This window comes from Hermetia illucens, chromosome 2 (genome assembly GCF_905115235.1).
Source record: "Hermetia illucens chromosome 2, iHerIll2.2.curated.20191125, whole genome shotgun sequence".
In the NCBI taxonomy this organism is placed as follows: domain Eukaryota; kingdom Metazoa; phylum Arthropoda; class Insecta; order Diptera; family Stratiomyidae; genus Hermetia; species Hermetia illucens.
This window is the reverse complement of record NC_051850.1, coordinates 97073704-97091579: the sequence shown is the minus strand read 5'-3', so window position 1 is coordinate 97091579 and position 17876 is coordinate 97073704. Positions and strand designations below refer to the sequence as shown.

The 17876-nt window shown below is 39.3% G+C and overlaps 6 non-coding genes across 6 annotated transcripts; all 6 read left to right on the top strand.

Moving 5' to 3' along the window:
• The first annotated feature begins 7328 nt into the window (after positions 1-7328).
• Positions 7329-7446, top strand: LOC119650486. Its single transcript, XR_005249300.1, has one exon. It is a non-coding gene; the product is annotated as a 5S ribosomal RNA (ribosomal RNA).
• A 1865-nt stretch (positions 7447-9311) lies between these two features.
• Positions 9312-9429, top strand: LOC119650485. Its single transcript, XR_005249299.1, has one exon. It is a non-coding gene; the product is annotated as a 5S ribosomal RNA (ribosomal RNA).
• Positions 9430-11294: 1865 nt separating this feature from the next.
• On the top strand, positions 11295-11412 carry LOC119650484. Its single transcript, XR_005249298.1, has one exon. It is a non-coding gene; the product is annotated as a 5S ribosomal RNA (ribosomal RNA).
• A 1897-nt stretch (positions 11413-13309) lies between these two features.
• Positions 13310-13427, top strand: LOC119650483. The gene has a single exon (XR_005249297.1). It is a non-coding gene; the product is annotated as a 5S ribosomal RNA (ribosomal RNA).
• Positions 13428-15325: 1898 nt separating this feature from the next.
• LOC119650481 lies at positions 15326-15443 on the top strand. Its single transcript, XR_005249295.1, has one exon. It is a non-coding gene; the product is annotated as a 5S ribosomal RNA (ribosomal RNA).
• A 1892-nt stretch (positions 15444-17335) lies between these two features.
• On the top strand, positions 17336-17453 carry LOC119650480. Its single transcript, XR_005249294.1, has one exon. It is a non-coding gene; the product is annotated as a 5S ribosomal RNA (ribosomal RNA).
• The last annotated feature ends 423 nt before the right edge of the window (positions 17454-17876 follow it).

Below are 17876 nucleotides of genomic sequence, written 5' to 3'. Positions count from 1 at the left end.
TTTTTTGTCCGGAAACAGATAGGTTTTCGGTACATACATAAGTATTCTAAGTAAATTGTTTATTAATAATTCTAAGTAAATGGGCTGTTATTGATGAAGAAACTTATGAAATTCCCAATAGCTGGCTTGAGTGCAGCGCGGTGTGGCACGCCACCTACCTACCTTGCCGTCTTGAGCGGTACACCCCAACGTCCACGCCGTTTAGAGTCCCCGCAGAGACATCAGGGTCGTTCTTGCACTTCTTATGTCGTCCTGCTCATCATTCTCCCAATTAATTTTCGCCATTTCGCCATTTCCCCATCATTCCCGATCCGGTGTCTTCCCTTTGCCTTTGCTCTCGTCCATCACCCGTCACTCTTCACATCTTAATCTGATCTGATCATCGTTGGCTTTGCTTTTCCGTCATAGGTAGTGGTCATAGTAGCCATTGTAAATAATAAATCGTAATTGCTACGACGTACGATAAGTATATATGTATAGGGTTTAAGGGTCCAGAAGATAGTATCAAAAGAATGATGGTGTGAATAGCTACTGATGATTTATTACAATGCATTCTATTTATATCCTAAATCTAATTACCCCCACGCGCTCACATCTACTGCTAGGTACATGCTGTACTTGCGTGACCCACTTACTCATGGTTTCCAGATGTGATTGTCTGGGGGTTCCCCATACTTAATGCAATGACCAGATGTGATTGTCTGGGGGTTCCCCATACTTAATGCAATGACCAGATGTGATTGTCTGGGGGTTCCCCATACTTAATGAGCGTCGCTCTAATTATAATCTACGTACCACACGGCCATTCCTGACATATCGCCAGTCCCTGGTGATGTAATACAATAAACATTCATATCATACGACAGACACATATTACAACAATTACATACGTATACACATAATTCTGTGAATCCATTAAGATTAATAAGATGTTAATTAGAGATTAAAATACAGGATATGTAAAACATGAATACATCTCATAAATAAAATACAGTAATCAAAACAAGAATTATAGTATCAAAGGAAGTTACATATCATAAATATAGTAGTAGAACTAAGTGCAAAAATAGAAGTTACAGTAAATAATTAAGAGTTACATATTATAAACATGTCGTATAATAGGGATATTATAAAGACATTTTAATTATTTCACGCGATTTCTCGATCTACTGGGATACTGTGTTCGCCTTCATCTTCTTCGTCGTCATCGGGTTCGAGGTCATCAGCAAATCCACGCCACGGCTTCATGTAGTCTGCTCCGGTTGTTGTTAATATTGGTCCTTCGACTTCACCGATCCTTTCAACTTCATACCTATCGCTGTCCTTTACTCTTATCACTTTGTATGGTCCTAAGAACTTGATGGCTATTTTTAGACCTGGTCCTCGTTGGGTTCTTCTGATGGCTACGACGTCTCCGACTGAATACTTGGTAGGTGGTCGGCGGTTTTTGTTGAAGTTTTTGCTATTTTCAGCCTGTGTTTTCTTAATTTGCTCTACTGCCCTTTTTCTGAGTTCTGATCTTGTATCTATGAACCTTTCTTGTTTGGCCTCTTCTATATACTTTATGATCTCCATATCTTCAGGCATTCTTAATTTGGCACCAAACATAAGCTCAAATGGGGTGGCGTTTATTGAACGATGATGTGTCACATTTATGGCGTGTTGAACTCTCCTTATGAATTTGTACCATTTGTTAGGTTGGCCGAGAGAAACTTTGGAGAATACGGCGTTTGCTACCTGAATAACGCGTTCAACTTGGCTATTTCCTCGAGACATTCCGGTTGTAATAAGATGTAGATCAATCTTGTTTTCTTTGCAAAACTCGTCGAAATCCTTGGAATCGAAACCTTTTGCTCTGTCGGCGATGATGCGTGTCGGAGTGCAGAAATGTTGTTGCAATATGGAAAGTTTTCCAAGGGCTTCTTTGGTTCCTTTGGTTTTTGTGGCAAAAATCCATGTATATTTTGTGAATGCATCCACAATCACAAATAGGTATTTGTAGTTCTTGTTCGTGGATGGTAGTGGACCTACATGATCTATGTGCCAAGTGTGAAAGGGAGCCTCTTCCTTAGGGATTGGTTTGAGCAGCTCCTCTTGTTTGCCTTTCTTTCTTGAAGCTAAAATGCAGGTGACACAGTTGTTAATATAATGATCTACATGCTTTTTCATATTTTCAAATGCGAATTCTTCTTGCAATTTTTCCATTGTCTTTTTTGTGCCAAAATGACCGATGTCGTGAGCTTGCCGAATGATGTCATATCGCATTCCTTTTGGCACAACTAACAGCAATTTTTCGCTTTTCTTTTCGTATAGCAGGTCGTTGTCCAGGGTATAATTTTTGTATGGCCCTACGTTAAGAAGTTTGCGAATTAATTGCAATTTTTCGTTGTGTTGCTGTGCTCGTTTGATCCTATCCAACAGGGGATCATGTATGAGAAGTATTGAATCCTGTCTGCTCAGAGCATCGACGTGTTGCATCCTTTGAGCTGATCGATGTTCTATCTCAAAATCAAATAGCTCAAGGAACATGATCCACCTTGCGAATTTCGTTTTCAGCTCCTTATTGTTCAGTGTCATTTGTACAGCGGAACAGTCCGTTACTATCTTGAATTTAATTCCTTGCAGGTTTATGCGGAACTTTTCCAATGCTCTCACTATTGCTAAGGTTTCTAGCTCGTAACTATGGTAATTGCGTTCCGTCGGGGTAGTTTTTCTACTCATGTAGTAGACTGGATGGAAAGCATTGTCCTCAGGACACTTCTGGAGTAGAATCGCACCATAGCCATCCTTTGAAGCGTCGGTATGCAGCTCCGTTTCACGATTTGGCCTGTATAGTTGGAGGAGGGGTTCGCTCGTCAGAACGTGCTTCAATTGCAAGAAGGCTTTCTCCTGTTCTGGTCCCCATTTGAAGGTGGCATCCTTGCGTAACAAATTGCTAAGAGGCTTTGCGATGGTTGCATACCCCTTAACAAATTTTCTAAAATATCCCGTAAGCCCGAGCAGGCGTTGTAACTGTTTGGTTGTTCTTGGCTGAGGATAGTTTAGCAAGGCTTCCATTTTAGCTGGTCCTGGCGTGATCGTTCCTTTCTCTACTATGTATCCGAGAAACTCTACTTTCCGCTGTAGAAGCTGAGATTTTTTCCAATTGAATTGAATTCCATTCTTTTGCGCTACCTCTAACACACGTGCCAATCTTTCCACTGCTTGATCCTCGTCTTCAGCTTCCACAAAGGCGTCATCCACGTAGATTTCTATTATGCCTTCATTGATGAGTTCTTGAAAAACATTCAGTATGAACCTTTGGAATGCAGCTGGTGAATTGCAGAAGCCGAAAGGAGCTCTTTTCGGGATGTATTGTCCCCATGGAGTGACGAAGGACAAGTACTCCTGACTCTCCTCAGATACTTCTACATGAAAGAAGCCATCTTGGAGGTCCAGCGTGGAGTGCACCACGGAGTTCGCAACTGAGTCTACGGCATCTTCTATAAGTCGCATTGGTTGTTGTTCACGTTCGACGACTTTGTTGAGAGGCTTATAATCGATGCATATCCTAGCGCGTCCGTCTTTTCGACGAGCAACGACAATAGCACTCGCATATTCGTAAATTCCAGGAACTACTACGCCTTTTTTCGTCCATTCCTCAAGTTGTTTTTTGACATCGACTTCATCGGCTGGAGATAGGCGCCTCGGTCGACATGCAATAGGCTGGGTGTTCTTTAGCCTAATTGACATTTTAACCGAGGTTTGAGGAGGCATATTTGCAGAATAATTTTCTAATAACTGCCTAATTTGCTCCCTCCTTGCCTCTGGTACCTTGATAATTGCTTGACGGATCCCATCTTTAGCTTCGCTTAACTCTTCCTCAATAAGTTGTAAGTCGTTGCCGATGATTGGTTCTATTTGTGGTCCTTCCTTACTGAGAAAAACCCTGGCAACGTCGAGTATAGGATCACCTAAGAGGATTCTTGATGGTAAATTTTCTTCTGGCACTACGGTATATTTTAGTATGTACTCTGTGCCATTGATGACCGTTGGTATCCTTACACTTCCCAATGTCCGAATAAGGCCACCAGCTCCGCTGAGTGTTCCTTGTTCGCCGTTCAACGGGAAACGATCTTCGATGCGTTTGTAAAAATCCTCTCTCATTACATTGCGATCTGCGCCACTGTCGACTTGGCAATTCTCGATAATTCCTCCAATGTATGCTGTAATCCGACTGCGATTACCACTTTTGTATTGCACGTGGTTGATTTTAAGTGCAGAGTTGTTTTGTGTTTTTCCTTTGTACTGGACGAAGTTTCGAGAATTGGCCTTTAGGCCCTCCTTGAAATTAGAAGGTCGTTCCTGGACTCCTGATTGTCCTAGACCTGGTCGGGTTGCTTCTAAAGTTGCCTCGGTACAGTCTTTTCGGAGGTGCCCGTACTTGTTGCAGTTATAACAACGCTTTGTACCTTGTCTATGGTGGTGCCGACGTTGATTATGCTCCTCCGACTCCCGAGTTTTCATTTTTTCATGAGACTCAAGTAGTTCCATGAATCGCAGGCGAGATGAAGCGCCAATAAGTGTCAATTTAATAGATTGGTCATCCGTTACACCATTGACGATGTATTGCCTTATCTCGTCTTCGTCCAAGTTAGCCTGAGATGCTAGTAGTTCCATCTCTTGAACATAAGCCAAAATAGTCTCATCTCTTCTTCTCTTCCGCTTGCTTAGAGCTTCATGTATGTCTGAAGATTTGACACGTTTTCCAAAGGATTCTATCATACGTGTTTTCAACTCTTCCCATGATATTATGCCTTTTTGACCATCGAGCCATTTCCGAGCGGTACCTATTAGTGCTCTTTTTGCCGCTATGAACTTCTCTACGGGAGACCAAGCATGAATTGTAGCATCTTCGTCGACTCTAACGATCCACGCCCGAACTGACTGGGTTGGAGAATCAGCACTGTATTTCTGCAGTTGTTCCATAGAGACTGACAGTGGTACGCGCCTAAGGACTTGCTGCAAATCGGATAATATTGTTCCTGCGTCAGATATGCTGCCTGTTGGTGTTCGATTAAGCTGCGAATACATCGCCTGGTTGTCTGCGACCGGTGAAAATCCAGAACCGTTGGCATCATGGCGATTTTCCTGATTGTTGTTCGCCGTGAGGATGCCAATAGAATTTCTATGAGTAGCTTCAGCTGTGACCATAGAATTCGATTGATCCTGTGTTGGAGTTGAGGCTGCGCCCGTCCCTTGCTCTGTCCCGGCCGTCGCTGCTGCTGCTGTTGCTGCCGCCGCCTGCTCTGTCACAGCCGACGCTGCTGCTGCGGCTGCTGCCGCCGCTGCTCGTTCTGCTGCTGCCGCTGTAGCCTGCTCTGCCGCGAGTTTATCCAACAGCAGACGCCGCTCGTTTATCCATGATTCGCGTTCATGCTGCACTCGAGCCAAAAATTCTCGATTGCTTTGAGCCTCGTTGCTGCGTTCTGCCTGCATCGCTTGAAATTGCTGTCTAAGTTCGGCTAAGGCGGATGAGAGCTCGTTAGCTTGTCGCTCGGCTTCTTCACGACGCTGTTGTTCCTGCTGAAGAAGCTGTTGATGTGTCATTGTTGTTGCCTTGGTGCTTCTTGGAGGCTGGAAGCGCGACGGGGCGATTATCGATTTCTTTTGATTTTCAATCGTGTTTTTTAATTTTTTCGCACTCACAGAAACCACTTTTAGCACGATAATCGCATCTATTTTCACGTATATTGGCTATTAAACGAACACTATTATTTAACTTTTATAAAACTCGCGAGTATTCACTTGCTGCTCCACGAAGGAGGTCTCCACGTCAAGGAGATTTATTGCTCCACGAAGGAGGTCTCCACGTCAAGGAGATTTATTGCTCCACTAAGGAGATATGACGGCTCCACTTAGGAGAAATGCTCCACCAAGGAGAGATTACGGTATTCGCGAAGATTTGTGCACCAATCAACGCGAATATTAATCAAACTTCTAATTTACTACCTTAGGACGAGCCCCCATATAGGGTTTAAGGGTCCAGAAGATAGTATCAAAAGAATGATGGTGTGAATAGCTACTGATGATTTATTACAATGCATTCTATTTATATCCTAAATCTAATTACCCCCACGCGCTCACATCTACTGCTAGGTACATGCTGTACTTGCGTGACCCACTTACTCATGGTTTCCAGATGTGATTGTCTGGGGGTTCCCCATACTTAATGCAATGACCAGATGTGATTGTCTGGGGGTTCCCCATACTTAATGCAATGACCAGATGTGATTGTCTGGGGGTTCCCCATACTTAATGAGCGTCGCTCTAATTATAATCTACGTACCACATATGGATGCTTTGTTTATTTCAATTTTCAGTTTTCAGTTTTCAGTTTTCAGTTTTCAGTTTTCAGTTCTCAGTTCTCAGTTCTCAGTTCTCAGTTCTCACTTCTCACTTCTCAGTTCTAAGTTCGCAGTTTCGATTAATAACTAACATTTTTGTAGAATCGAAATGCATAGTGGATGAGAATTTTTTTGTCTTGGCTTGCCTTGCAATTCCTACATGGACGATGGACATGTGCAAGGCGATAGGCAATATTCAATAGGTAATGGCTAAACATTTTCTAGCTTTACAATATTATAGACCTAAATAAACATCACAATACCCTTTCTATGTCTACCAATTTTTCTTTTCTTTTCAAGATTCATACATTTCAAAGTACTAAATTGCCATAATTTTTAGTAAGTAGTAGATAGTAAGTACCCATGTTTTCGTTAAACAAACGGCAATATCATCCTAAATATCTTACATACATAACATTCGTATACGTATGTACGTATATAGTAATCATTCTAGGTGATATGTGTAAATTTAAATTTAAATCGAATTAACATTTTTCGATGAATATGAAAGTGTGCAATGCTTTAGCAAATAGTAAAGACGTGCGTTAAGCAATAGTTGTTAGAGTTCAATAAATTTTCTAATTTCTTTACTTTATTTCCTGATAAATCTGGTGGCGATTTGTGGAGCACAGCACAGCACAGCAGTGTATAGTGAAAACTGTGAAATTTTCTTTGCTTTTCTAGACATTTTCAATTTCTGGTTTGTAACAAGCAATTGCGTGTATTTGCCCCTTGCCCCTTTTTCTTTCACCATAGCAAAATCTATTGAATATGAATGAAGTTTCTTTTTCGACATTTACAGGATGCCCCGAGAAATGCTATATTGATGACATCTACGGCATTCACGTAAATACTAAAATAGAATGGCGCAATGGTAAATAAGAAATGTATGGCGGTCGATTTGCTACGCAGTAGTTCACGTACCACAAAACATGTTTACTTGTCAACGGCCATACCACAACGGTCCACCGGTTCTCGTCCGATCACCGAAGTTAAGCGTTGTTGGGCGTGGTTAGTACTTAGATGGGGGACCGCTTGGGAACACCACGTGTCGTTGGCACGCTAAACTTTTTTGAATTTACAAAAAAAATTTGAATTGAATCCGATGAGAAAACTCAAAAAGAATGAATTTAAAGCACTTCAAATAATAACCCCAGAGCAATTGTGCGCGTATCTTTTTAACTGCGATGGCATCGTACTCAAACCAAGGCATAATCCGAATACGAAAACAGCGCATATAGCTTGAAAATAAGCAACTTTTAACTAAACCTACGTACTTTGCCGGCAAAAAATTCGCCTCTACTGACTTTATTGCTCATATGTCAAGACGCGGTACACTTGGATTTACAATATTTTCTTCAAAAAATAAAACGCTTTGTCTAGTAATGTATCGATTTTAACATTAAAAAATGCCCGCCGATATGTAGCGTGAATTACACTTGCTTTCTTCTTGTTTTGTCCGGAAACAGATAGGTTTTCGGTACATACATAAGTATTCTAAGTAAATTGTTTATTAATAATTCTAAGTAAATGGGCTGTTATTGATGAAGAAACTTATGAAATTCCCAATAGCTGGCTTGAGTGCAGCGCGGTGTGGCACGCCACCTACCTACCTTGCCGTCTTGAGCGGTACACCCCAACGTCCACGCCGTTTAGAGTCCCCGCAGAGACATCAGGGTCGTTCTTGCACTTCTTATGTCGTCCTGCTCATCATTCTCCCAATTAATTTTCGCCATTTCGCCATTTCCCCATCATTCCCGATCCGGTGTCTTCCCTTTGCCTTTGCTCTCGTCCATCACCCGTCACTCTTCACATCTTAATCTGATCTGATCATCGTTGGCTTTGCTTTTCCGTCATAGGTAGTGGTCATAGTAGCCATTGTAAATAATAAATCGTAATTGCTACGACGTACGATAAGTATATATGGATGCTTTGTTTATTTCAATTTTCAGTTTTCAGTTTTCAGTTTTCAGTTTTCAGTTTTCAGTTCTCAGTTCTCAGTTCTCAGTTCTCAGTTCTCAGTTCTCACTTCTCACTTCTCAGTTCTAAGTTCGCAGTTTCGATTAATAACTAACATTTTTGTAGAATCGAAATGCATAGTGGATGAGAATTTTTTTGTCTTGGCTTGCCTTGCAATTCCTACATGGACGATGGACATGTGCAAGGCGATAGGCAATATTCAATAGGTAATGGCTAAACATTTTCTAGCTTTACAATATTATAGACCTAAATAAACATCACAATACCCTTTCTATGTCTACCAATTTTTCTTTTCTTTTCAAGATTCATACATTTCAAAGTACTAAATTGCCATAATTTTTAGTAAGTAGTAGATAGTAAGTACCCATGTTTTCGTTAAACAAACGGCAATATCATCCTAAATATCTTACATACATAACATTCGTATACGTATGTACGTATATAGTAATCATTCTAGGTGATATGTGTAAATTTAAATTTAAATCGAATTAACATTTTTCGATGAATATGAAAGTGTGCAATGCTTTAGCAAATAGTAAAGACGTGCGTTAAGCAATAGTTGTTAGAGTTCAATAAATTTTCTAATTTCTTTACTTTATTTCCTGATAAATCTGGTGGCGATTTGTGGAGCACAGCACAGCACAGCAGTGTATAGTGAAAACTGTGAAATTTTCTTTGCTTTTCTAGACATTTTCAATTTCTGGTTTGTAACAAGCAATTGCGTGTATTTGCCCCTTGCCCCTTTTTCTTTCACCATAGCAAAATCTATTGAATATGAATGAAGTTTCTTTTTCGACATTTACAGGATGCCCCGAGAAATGCTATATTGATGACATCTACGGCATTCACGTAAATACTAAAATAGAATGGCGCAATGGTAAATAAGAAATGTATGGCGGTCGATTTGCTACGCAGTAGTTCACGTACCACAAAACATGTTTACTTGTCAACGGCCATACCACAACGGTCCACCGGTTCTCGTCCGATCACCGAAGTTAAGCGTTGTTGGGCGTGGTTAGTACTTAGATGGGGGACCGCTTGGGAACACCACGTGTCGTTGGCACGCTAAACTTTTTTGAATTTACAAAAAAAATTTGAATTGAATCCGATGAGAAAACTCAAAAAGAATGAATTTAAAGCACTTCAAATAATAACCCCAGAGCAATTGTGCGCGTATCTTTTTAACTGCGATGGCATCGTACTCAAACCAAGGCATAATCCGAATACGAAAACAGCGCATATAGCTTGAAAATAAGCAACTTTTAACTAAACCTACGTACTTTGCCGGCAAAAAATTCGCCTCTACTGACTTTATTGCTCATATGTCAAGACGCGGTACACTTGGATTTACAATATTTTCTTCAAAAAATAAAACGCTTTGTCTAGTAATGTATCGATTTTAACATTAAAAAATGCCCGCCGATATGTAGCGTGAATTACACTTGCTTTCTTCTTGTTTTGTCCGGAAACAGATAGGTTTTCGGTACATACATAAGTATTCTAAGTAAATTGTTTATTAATAATTCTAAGTAAATGGGCTGTTATTGATGAAGAAACTTATGAAATTCCCAATAGCTGGCTTGAGTGCAGCGCGGTGTGGCACGCCACCTACCTACCTTGCCGTCTTGAGCGGTACACCCCAACGTCCACGCCGTTTAGAGTCCCCGCAGAGACATCAGGGTCGTTCTTGCACTTCTTATGTCGTCCTGCTCATCATTCTCCCAATTAATTTTCGCCATTTCGCCATTTCCCCATCATTCCCGATCCGGTGTCTTCCCTTTGCCTTTGCTCTCGTCCATCACCCGTCACTCTTCACATCTTAATCTGATCTGATCATCGTTGGCTTTGCTTTTCCGTCATAGGTAGTGGTCATAGTAGCCATTGTAAATAATAAATCGTAATTGCTACGACGTACGATAAGTATATATGGATGCTTTGTTTATTTCAATTTTCAGTTTTCAGTTTTCAGTTTTCAGTTTTCAGTTTTCAGTTCTCAGTTCTCAGTTCTCAGTTCTCAGTTCTCAGTTCTCACTTCTCACTTCTCAGTTCTAAGTTCGCAGTTTCGATTAATAACTAACATTTTTGTAGAATCGAAATGCATAGTGGATGAGAATTTTTTTGTCTTGGCTTGCCTTGCAATTCCTACATGGACGATGGACATGTGCAAGGCGATAGGCAATATTCAATAGGTAATGGCTAAACATTTTCTAGCTTTACAATATTATAGACCTAAATAAACATCACAATACCCTTTCTATGTCTACCAATTTTTCTTTTCTTTTCAAGATTCATACATTTCAAAGTACTAAATTGCCATAATTTTTAGTAAGTAGTAGATAGTAAGTACCCATGTTTTCGTTAAACAAACGGCAATATCATCCTAAATATCTTACATACATAACATTCGTATACGTATGTACGTATATAGTAATCATTCTAGGTGATATGTGTAAATTTAAATTTAAATCGAATTAACATTTTTCGATGAATATGAAAGTGTGCAATGCTTTAGCAAATAGTAAAGACGTGCGTTAAGCAATAGTTGTTAGAGTTCAATAAATTTTCTAATTTCTTTACTTTATTTCCTGATAAATCTGGTGGCGATTTGTGGAGCACAGCACAGCACAGCAGTGTATAGTGAAAACTGTGAAATTTTCTTTGCTTTTCTAGACATTTTCAATTTCTGGTTTGTAACAAGCAATTGCGTGTATTTGCCCCTTGCCCCTTTTTTCTTTCACCATAGCAAAATCTATTGAATATGAATAAGTTTCTTTTTCGACATTTACAGGATGCCCCGAGAAATGCTATATTGATGACATCTACGGCATTCACGTAAATACTAAAATAGAATGGCGCAATGGTAAATAAGAAATGTATGGCGGTCGATTTGCTACGCAGTAGTTCACGTACCACAAAACATGTTTACTTGTCAACGGCCATACCACAACGGTCCACCGGTTCTCGTCCGATCACCGAAGTTAAGCGTTGTTGGGCGTGGTTAGTACTTAGATGGGGGACCGCTTGGGAACACCACGTGTCGTTGGCACGCTAAACTTTTTTGAATTTACAAAAAAAATTTGAATTGAATCCGATGAGAAAACTCAAAAAGAATGAATTTAAAGCACTTCAAATAATAACCCCAGAGCAATTGTGCGCGTATCTTTTTAACTGCGATGGCATCGTACTCAAACCAAGGCATAATCCGAATACGAAAACAGCGCATATAGCTTGAAAATAAGCAACTTTTAACTAAACCTACGTACTTTGCCGGCAAAAAATTCGCCTCTACTGACTTTATTGCTCATATGTCAAGACGCAGGTACACTTGGATTTACAATATTTTCTTCAAAAAATAAAACGCTTTGTCTAGTAATGTATCGACTTTAACATTAAAAAATGCCCGCCGATATGTAGCGTGAATTACACTTGCTTTCTTCTTGTTTTAGTCCGGAAACAGATAGGCTTTCGGTGCATACATAAGTATTCTAAGTAAATTGTTTATTCATAATTCTAAGTAAATGGGCTGTTATTGATGAAGAAACTTACGAAATTCCCAATAGCTGGCTTGACTGCAGCGCGGTGTGGCACGCCCGGCGTATGGCATTAAATAAATTCATTTTTGCCGAAACAGTGCTGCGTTCTCTTTATCCGATTCGTCAGGCCAAGCAGATAACTACATGTTATTTACATACCTACCTACCTTGCCGTCTTGAGCGGTACACCCCAACGTCCACGCCGTTTAGAGTCCCCGCAGAGACATCAGGGTCGTTCTTGCACTTCTTATGTCGTCCTGCTCATCATTCTCCCAATTAACTTTCGCCATTTCGCCATTTCCCCATCATTCCCGATCCGGTGTCTTCCCTTTGCCTTTGCTCTCGTCCATCACCCGTCACTCTTACATCTTAATCTGATCTGATCATCGTTGGCTTTGCTTTTCCGTCATAGGTAGTGGTCATAGTAGCCATTGTAAATAATAAATCGTAATTGCTACGACGTACGATAAGTATATATGGATGCTTTGTGTTTATTTCAATTTTCAGTTTACAGTTCTCAGTTCTCAGTTCTCAGTTCGCAGTTTCGATTAATAACTAACATTTTTGTAGAATCGAAATGCATAGTGGATGAGAATTTTTTTGTCTTGGCTTGCCTTGCAATTCCTACATGGACGATGACATGTGCAAGGCGATAGGCAATATTCAATAGGTAATGGCTAAACATTTTCTAGCTTTACAATATTATAGACCTAAATAAACATCACAATACCCTTTCTATGTCTACCAATTTTTCTTTTCTTTTCAAGATTCATACATTTCAAAGTACTAAATTGCCATAATTTTTAGTAAGTAGTAGATAGTAAGTACCCATGTTTTCGTTAAACAAACGGCAATATCATCCTAAATATCTTACATACATAACATTCGTATACGTATGTACGTATATAGTAATCATTCTAGGTGATATGTGTAAATTTAAATTTAAATCGAATTAACATTTTTCGATGAATATGAAAGTGTGCAATGGCTTTAGCAAATAGTAAAGACGTGCGTTAAGCAATAGTTGTTAGAGTTCAATAAATTTTCTAATTTCTTTACTTTATTTCCTGATAAATCTGGTGGCGATTTGTGGAGCACAGCACAGCACAGCAGTGTATAGTGAAAACTGTGAAATTTTCTTTGCTTTTCTAGACATTTTCAATTTCTGGTTTGTAACAAGCAATTGCGTGTATTTGCCCCTTGCCCCTTTTTCTTTCACCATAGCAAAATCTATTGAATATGAATAAAGTTTCTTTTTCGACATTTACAGGATGCCCCGAGAAATGCTATATTGATGACATCTACGGCATTCACGTAAATACTAAAATAGAATGGCGCAATGGTAAATAAGAAATGTATGGCGGTCGATTTGCTACGCAGTAGTTCACGTACCACAAAACATGTTTACTTGTCAACGGCCATACCACAACGGTCCACCGGTTCTCGTCCGATCACCGAAGTTAAGCGTTGTTGGGCGTGGTTAGTACTTAGATGGGGGACCGCTTGGGAACACCACGTGTCGTTGGCACGCTAAACTTTTTTGAATTTACAAAAAAAATTTGAATTGAATCCGATGAGAAAACTCAAAAAGAATGAATTTAAAGCACTTCAAATAATAACCCCAGAGCAATTGTGCGCGTATCTTTTTAACTGCGATGGCATCGTACTCAAACCAAGGCATAATCCGAATACGAAAACAGCGCATATAGCTTGAAAATAAGCAACTTTTAACTAAACCTACGTACTTTTCCGGCAAAAAATTCGCCTCTACTGACTTTATTGCTCATATGTCAAGACGCAGGTACACTTGCGATTTACAATATTTTCTTCAAAAAATAAAACGCTTTGTCTAGTAATGTATCGACTTTAACATTAAAAAATGCCCGCCGATATGTAGCGTGAATTACACTTGCTTTCTTCTTGTTTTGTCCGGAAACAGATAGGCTTTTCGGTACATACATAAGTATTCTAAGTAAATTGTTTATTCATAATTCTAAGTAAATGGGCTGTTATTGATGAAGAAACTTACGAAATTCCCAATAGCTGGCTTGAGTGCAGCGCGGTGTGGCACGCCCGGCGTATGGCATTAAATAAATTCATTTTGTCCGAAACAGTGCTGCGTTCTCTTTATCCGATTCGTCAGCCAAGCAGATAACTACATGTTATTTACATACCTACCTACCTTGCCGTCTTGAGCGGTACACCCCAACGTCCACGCCGTTTAGAGTCCCCGCAGAGACATCAGGGTCGTTCTTGCACTTCTTATGTCGTCCTGCTCATCATTCTCCCAATTAACTTTCGCCATTTCGCCATTTCCCCATCATTCCCGATCCGGTGTCTTCCCTTTGCCTTTGCTCTCGTCCATCACCCGTCACTCTTTACATCTTAATCTGATCTGATCATCGTTGGCTTTGCTTTTCCGTCATAGGTAGTGGTCATAGTAGCCATTGTAAATAATAAATCGTAATTGCTACGACGTACGATAAGTATATATGGATGCTTTGTGTTTATTTCAATTTTCAGTTTACAGTTCTCAGTTCTCAGTTCTCAGTTCGCAGTTTCGATTAATAACTAACATTTTTGTAGAATCGAAATGCATAGTGGATGAGAATTTTTTTGTCTTGGCTTGCCTTGCAATTCCTACATGGACGATGACATGTGCAAGGCGATAGGCAATATTCAATAGGTAATGGCTAAACATTTTCTAGCTTTACAATATTATAGACCTAAATAAACATCACAATACTCTTTCTATGTCTACCAATTTTTCTTTTCTTTTCAAGATTCATACATTTCAAAGTACTAAATTGCCATAATTTTTAGTAAGTAGTAGATAGTAAGTACCCATGTTTTCGTTAAACAAACGGCAATATCATCCTAAATATCTTACATACATAACATTCGTATACGTATGTACGTATATAGTAATCATTCTAGGTGATATGTGTAAATTTAAATTTAAATCGAATTAACATTTTTCGATGAATATGAAAGTGTGCAATGGCTTTAGCAAATAGTAAAGACGTGCGTTAAGCAATAGTTGTTAGAGTTCAATAAATTTTCTAATTTCTTTACTTTATTTCCTGATAAATCTGGTGGCGATTTGTGGAGCACAGCACAGCACAGCAGTGTATAGTGAAAACTGTGAAATTTTCTTTGCTTTTCTAGACATTTTCAATTTCTGGTTTGTAACAAGCAATTGCGTGTATTTGCCCCTTGCCCCTTTTTCTTTCACCATAGCAAAATCTATTGAATATGAATAAAGTTTCTTTTTCGACATTTACAGGATGCCCCGAGAAATGCTATATTGATGACATCTACGGCATTCACGTAAATACTAAAATAGAATGGCGCAATGGTAAATAAGAAATGTATGGCGGTCGATTTGCTACGCAGTAGTTCACGTACCACAAAACATGTTTACTTGTCAACGGCCATACCACAACGGTCCACCGGTTCTCGTCCGATCACCGAAGTTAAGCGTTGTTGGGCGTGGTTAGTACTTAGATGGGGGACCGCTTGGGAACACCACGTGTCGTTGGCACGCTAAACTTTTTTGAATTTACAAAAAAAATTTGAATTGAATCCGATGAGAAAACTCAAAAAGAATGAATTTAAAGCACTTCAAATAATAACCCCAGAGCAATTGTGCGCGTATCTTTTTAACTGCGATGGCATCGTACTCAAACCAAGGCATAATCCGAATACGAAAACAGCGCATATAGCTTGAAAATAAGCAACTTTTAACTAAACCTACGTACTTTTCCGGCAAAAAATTCGCCTCTACTGACTTTATTGCTCATATGTCAAGACGCAGTACACTTGCGTTTACAATATTTTCTTCAAAAAATAAAACGCTTTGTCTAGTAATGTATCGACTTTAACATTAAAAAATGCCCGCCGATATGTAGCGTGAATTACACTTGCTTTCTTCTTGTTTTGTCCGGAAACAGATAGGTTTTCGGTACATACATAAGTATTCTAAGTAAATTGTTTATTCATAATTCTAAGTAAATGGGCTGTTATTGATGAAGAAACTTACGAAATTCCCAATAGCTGGCTTGACTGCAGCGCGGTGTGGCACGCCCGGCGTATGGCATTAAATAAATTCATTTTGCGAAACAGTGTGCGTTCTCTTTATCCGATTCGTCAGCCAAGCAGATAACTACATGTTATTTACATACCTACCTTACCTTGCCGTCTTGAGCGGTACACCCCACCGTCCACGCCGTTTAGAGTCCCCGCCGAGACATCAGGGTCGTTCTTGCACTTCTTATGTCGTCCTGCTCATCATTCTCCCAATTAACTTTCGCCATTTCGCCATTTCCCCATCATTCCCGATCCGGTGTCTTCCCTTTGCCTTTGCTCTCGTCCATCACCCGTCACTCTTACATCTTAATCTGATCTGATCATCGTTGGCTTTGCTTTTCCGTCATAGGTAGTGGTCATAGTAGCCATTGTAAATAATAAATCGTAATTGCTACGACGTACGATAAGTATATATGGATGCTTTGTTTATTTCAATTTTCAGTTTACAGTTCTCAGTTCTCAGTTCTCAGTTCGCAGTTTCGATTAATAACTAACATTTTTGTAGAATCGAAATGCATAGTGGATGAGAATTTTTTTGTCTTGGCTTGCCTTGCAATTCCTACATGGACGATGACATGTGCAAGGCGATAGGCAATATTCAATAGGTAATGGCTAAACATTTTCTAGCTTTACAATATTATAGACCTAAATAAACATCACAATACTCCTTTCTATGTCTACCAATTTTTCTTTTCTTTTCAAGATTCATACATTTCAAAGTACTAAATTGCCATAATTTTTAGTAAGTAGTAGATAGTAAGTACCCATGTTTTCGTTAAACAAACGGCAATATCATCCTAAATATCTTACATACATAACATTCGTATACGTATGTACGTATATAGTAATCATTCTAGGTGATATGTGTAAATTTAAATTTAAATCGAATTAACATTTTTCGATGAATATGAAAGTGTGCAATGGTTTAGCAAATAGTAAAGACGTGCGTTAAGCAATAGTTGTTAGAGTTCAATAAATTTTCTAATTTCTTTACTTTATTTCCTGATAAATCTGGTGGCGATTTGTGGAGCACAGCACAGCACAGCAGTGTATAGTGAAAACTGTGAAATTTTCTTTGCTTTCTAGACATTTTCAATTTCTGGTTTGTAACAAGCAATTGCGTGTATTTGCCCCTTGCCCTGCCTTTTTCTTTCACCATAGCAAAATCTATTGAATATGAATAAAGTTTCTTTTTCGACATTTACAGGATGCCCCGAGAAATGCTATATTGATGACATCTACGGCATTCACGTAAATACTAAAATAGAATGGCGCAATGGTAAATAAGAAATGTATGGCGGTCGATTTGCTACGCAGTAGTTCACGTACCACAAAACATGTTTACTTGTCAACGGCCATACCACAACGGTCCACCGGTTCTCGTCCGATCACCGAAGTTAAGCGTTGTTGGGCGTGGTTAGTACTTAGATGGGGGACCGCTTGGGAACACCACGTGTCGTTGGCACGCTAAACTTTTTTGAATTTACAAAAAAAATTTGAATTGAATCCGATGAGAAAACTCAAAAAGAATGAATTTAAAGCACTTCAAATAATAACCCCAGAGCAATTGTGCGCGTATCTTTTTAACTGCGATGGCATCGTACTCAAACCAAGGCATAATCCGAATACGAAAACAGCGCATATAGCTTGAAAATAAGCAACTTTTAACTAAACCTACGTACTTTGCCGGCAAAAAATTCGCCTCTACTGACTTTATTGCTCATATGTCAAGACGCAGTACACTTGCGTTTACAATATTTTCTTCAAAAAATAAAACGCTTTGTCTAGTAATGTATCGACTTTAACATTAAAAAATGCCCGCCGATATGTAGCGTGAATTACACTTGCTTTCTTCTTGTTTTGTCCGGAAACAGATAGGTTTTCGGTA